A 5,763-nucleotide genomic window follows, 5' to 3' on the forward strand; every position below is an offset into this window, starting at 1 on the left:
TCTACGAGGTTCTGATTTAGTCACAATGATATGGATGTAATGATAACAATACTTTATACTTATTTTATACGTAATAATTACTATAGTAATAAAAGGATATCCGATTACCTGCTGTATTTCCATGGTAATCATAACCCGGACTCTTAACTCTGCATAATAAGTAACTTTATAATTATTAATAACCCCGATGGTAAAAATGTATACAGTCAAACCTGCCTATAAAGGTCAACCAAACGTGTAGACAAAAGTGGCCTTTGTTCACAGCTGGCCTTGATATAGAGGTTCAATTACTTTGAATTGCATTACACAAGTAACTAAAAAGAAGCATTTAAGACAGATGGTCTCTGTATAAAGGTGGCGTGTAAGACAGGTGGTCTCTTTATAGAGGTGGCGTGTAAGACAGATGGTCTCTTTATAGAGGTGGCGTGTAAGACAGGTGATCTCTGTATAAAGATAGACTTTAAGACAGATGATCTCTGTATAAAGATAGGTTTTAAGGCAGGTCATCTCTTTATTAATATGGCCTTTTATGACAGGTGTTATTTGTATATAGCTAGCCTTAAGGCAGATTTGACTACAATTACTAATGCCAGGATGTTATTTCTTTACTGTTACTATATTATGGTATATACCTTATGATAACCATTGTTTCTATAATTTCTATAACTATAAGTGGTTTCTATAAATAAGTTGTGAACCTTTGACGTCTATCACTAGTGATACACTATATTTAATATAGTAGTATGAAAAGGTTGCACAATGTTTTGCATGGTAACAAAAATACTGGTACATAGATTCCGTTAACAAATACAGTAATTTATGCATGGAGTGTCGTTTCCGTGAAAACTTTGTGAGCGTTTTGCGAGAAAGGTAGGTGGTGCCCCGTTTATCAGAACTTTTCTTTTATCTTAATAATGAACAAGTTTCAAAATTAGAATAGTCGTTCACCAATGTGCGACTTTTTTCTAAACTCTACATGGATATTATCATTAGTTTCGATATAGATACAAATTACTAATATACATTTCTCATCGTTTATATGTGTCATGATCTTTCTATCATTTGAGCAAGAGTGTTGTTGTATATGTGGGGCGTGTTTGTATATATTTGTAATTACAAATGCATGCGCTCTGACAATCATGCTTATTTCTGTATGAATCTACATAACCTTTTTCTTAGACTTTGTAATTTACATTTTACTGAATAAATTTTGTTATTCGTATTAAGAATTCTTTTTTAATGTTTTCCCCCTCTATTATAGCCATTCCAGAAGCCCGTCATCTCCAATTAGGGCATTATCCTTTATCTGAATGAAAACATAGTTTTATGGGTGAAATTAAGATGTTTATAACGCAGACATAACGTTGTTGTACCACAAAGTTGTACCCGTTGGCATTGTTTCGTAAGATGGTACCTATTGACAGTATAGTAAACAATGAATGTGTTGCCCGCCATTGTGCTATAACGTGGTACCTATTGGCTCTGTACCATAACATGACACTATTGACACTGCTTTAATGTGGCACATATGTACCATTCGAAAATTATGTTTGAAAAATGAATTCTTCATCATATTCCATCACCATAACGATACCTGCTGATTTCATGTTAACAACGAATATGATGTCATATGGTTATAACGTGGTAATTGCTGATATTGAGATAAGGCGTTATACTCGTTGGTATTGTTCTATAACTAGTTATCTGTTGAGACTTACATGTATAATGTGGTTGGTGTATCTGTTGACATTGTGGTATACCATGGTATGTATCTGTTAATATTGTGGTATACCATGGTATGTATATGTTGACATTGTGGTATGTATCTCTTGACATTGTGGTATACCGAGGTATGTGTCTGTTAACATTGTGGTATGTATCTCTTGACATTGTGGTACACCGCGGTATGTATCTGTTGACATTGTGGTATACCGTGGAAGGTATCTGTTGACATTGTGGTACACCGTGGTATGTATCTGTTGACATTGTGGTATGTATCTCTTGACATTGTGGTATACCGTGGTATGTATCTGTTGACATTGTGGTTTACCGTGGTATGTATATGTTGACATTGTGGTACACCGTGGTATGTATCTGTTGACATTGTGGTATACCGTGGTAGGTATCTGTTGACATTGTGGTACACCGTGGTATGTATCTGTTGACATTGTGGTATACCGTGGAAGGTATCTGTTGACATTGTGGTACACCATGGTATGTATCTGTTGACATTGTGGTATACCGCGGCATGTATCTGTTGACATTGCGGTTTACCGTGGTATGTATCTGTTGACATTTTTGGTATACCGTGGTATGTATCTGTTGACATTGTGGTATAACGTGGTATGTATCTGTTGACATTGCGGTACGTATCTGTTGACATTATGGTATACCATGGTATATATCTGTTGACATTGCGGTATACCGTGGTATGTATCTGTTGACATAGTGGTATGTAACTGTAGACATTGTGGTATACCGTGGTATGTATCTGTTGACATTGTGGTATACCGCGGCATGTATCTGTTGACATTGCGGTATACCGTGGTATGTATCTGTTGAAATTGTGGTATACCGTGGTATGTATCTGTTGACATTGCGGTATGTATCTGTTGACATTGTGGTATACCATGGTATATATCTGTTGACATTGCGGTATACCGTGGTAGGTATCTGTTGACACTGTGGTACACCGTGGTATGTATCTGTTGACATTGTGGTATGTATCTGTTGACATTGTGGTATACCGTGGAAGGTATCTGTTGACATTGTGGTTTACCGTGGTATGTATATGTTGACATTGTGGTACACCGTGGTATGTATCTGTTGACATTGTGGTATGTATCTGTTGACATTGTGGTATACCATGGTATGTATCTGTTGACATTGTGGTATACCGCGGCATGTATCTGTTGACATTGCGGTATACCGTGGTATGTATCTGTTGACATTTTTGGTATACCGTGGTATGTATCTGTTGACATTGTGGTATACCGTGGTATGTATCTGTATCTGTTGACATTTGACATGGTATATATTGACATTGGTATACCGTGGTATGTATCTGTTGACATGACATTGTGGTATACCGTGGTATGTATCTGTTGACATTGTGGTATACCGTGGTATGTATCTGTTGACATTGTGGTACACCGTGGTATGTATCTGTTGACATTGTGGTATACCGTGGAAGGTATCTGTTGACATTGTGGTACACCGTGGTATGTTTCTGTTGACATTGTGGTATGTATCTGTTGACATTTTGGTATACCGTGGTATGTATCTGTTGACATTGTGGTATACCATGGTATGTATCTGTTGACATTGCGGTATACCGTGGTATGTATCTGTTGACATTGTGGTATACCATGGTATGTATCTGTTGACATTGTGGTATACCGCGGCATGTATCTGTTGACATTATGGTATACCATGGTATATATCTGTTGACATTGCGGTATGTAACTGTAGACATTGTGGTATACCGTGGTATGTATCTGTTGACATTTTTGTTATACCGGGGAATGTATCTGTTGACATTGTGGTATACCGTGGTATGTATATGTTGACATTGTGGTATGTATCTGTTGACATTGTGGTATACCATGGTATATATCTGTTGACATTGTGGTATGTATCTGACATTGTGTATACATCTGTTGGTATACCGTGGTATGTATATGTTGACATTGTGGTGTGGTATGTATCTGTTGACATTGTGGTATGTGGTATACTGTTGACATTGTGGTATGTATCTGTTGACATTGTGGTATACCGTGGTATGTATATGTTGACATTGTGGTATGTATCTGTTGACATTGTGGTATACCTTGGTATATATCTGTTGACATTGTGGTATGTATCTGTTGACATTTTGGTATACCTTTGTAGGTATCTGTTGACGTTGTGGTATGTATCTGTTGACATTGTGGTATACCCTGGTATGTATCTGTTGACATTGTGGAATACCGTGGTATGTATCGGTTGACATTTTGGTATACCGTGGTATGTATCTGTTGACGTTGTGGTATGTATCTGTTGACATTGCGGTATACCGTGGTATGTATCGGTTGACATTTTGGTATACCGTGGTATGTATCTGTTGACGTTGTGGTATGTATCTGTTGACATTGTGGTATACCCTGGTATGTATCTGATGACACTGCGGTATACGGTGGTATGTATCTGTTGACATTGCGGTATACCGTGGTATGTATCTGTTGACATTTCGGTATACCGTGGTATGTATCTGTTGACATTGCGGTATACCGTGGTATGTATCTGTTGACATTGCGGTTTACCGTGGTATGTATCTGTTGACATTGTGGTATACCGTGGTATGTATCTGTTGACATTGTGGTATGTATCTGTTGACATTGCGGAATACCGTGGTATGTATCTGTTGACATTGCGGTATACCGTGGTATGTATCTGTTGACATTGTGGTATGTATCTGTTGACATTGCGGAATACCGTGGTATGTATCTGTTGACATTGCGGTATGTATCAGTTGACATTGTGGTATACCATGGTATGTATCTGTTGACATTGCGGTATACCGTGGTATGTATCTGTTGACATAGTGGTATGTATCTGTTGACATTGCGGTATGTATCTGTTGACATTGCGGAATACCGTGGTATGTATCTGTTGACATTGCGGTATGTATCTGTTGACTTTGCGGTATACCGTGGTATGTATCTGTTGATATTGTGGTATGTATCTGTTGACATTGCGGAATACCGTGGTATGTATCTGTTGACATTGCGGTATGTATCAGTTGACATTGTGGTATACCATGGTATGTATCTGTTGACATTGCGGTATACCGTGGTATGTATCTGTTGACATAGTGGTATGTATCTGTTGACATTGCGGTATGTATCTGTTGACATTGCGGTATTCTGTAGTACTCGTTGATATTCTTCATTTACGGTCATGTTTTCAGTCGCTTTTCACTAAGTTGTCACTTCTTAAACTCTTTTCTAAAGGTTTTACAGCAAATTTATTTGATAATGACCTGGATAAGTAACACTTTCTATGTGAATTTTCACATTAGATTTTACTTTTACATTTTTTAATGATTTGAAAAAAAAAACTGACTTTATTGTGTCGCATACTGCGAAGTTATTATCAGTGAGTAGTGCCTGTGAATAGCAGTCTGTTTCGGCGATCAGAAATATGCCAGCAGTTAGGCTATTTGGCTTAGGGAAATATAATACATCGGACATTTAATAGTGTCTTCAGTAATAACAAATATATTTCTCTCGTTTATCTCAGTTTTGTATCTTTCACGAGTGCGCATATTAGACACACTTGTGATATATATTTTTAAAATGAAGTCACTATTAAATCCTCTATATATTACTCAGGACATTTTTATGATTTTGTAGCGGTAAAGCACCAAAGAAAACCCCGATGTTAATTCATATCGACAGTTTGATGTTTTACATACCTCCAGCTTCTTTGAGATGAGGAAAGCCAGGTGTCCCAGAGAGTGAGCTGCAAATATTTTGTTACCATGGTTACGGCCTAACAACCAGCAAGTTTGTTCTACATTCATCACGTGAAGATATGGCAGACCCGAAGTATGTCATGGCACCTGGTATCTGAACTGGAATTGTCAGAGCTAATTTGATATGCCCCGACAATACATGAACCAAGACTGTATTAATCTACTTCTTTATACACACTAAATACATCTACTCGTCTCTTACATATACTGTTTACGTACCTACATACACGTCAACATCGTTTTTATCG

Source organism: Ylistrum balloti, unplaced genomic scaffold (genome assembly GCF_031769215.1).
Source record: "Ylistrum balloti isolate Yb309-2 unplaced genomic scaffold, AGI_CSIRO_Ybal_v1 Utg369782, whole genome shotgun sequence".
NCBI classification, from domain to species: Eukaryota; Metazoa; Mollusca; class Bivalvia; order Pectinida; family Pectinidae; genus Ylistrum; species Ylistrum balloti.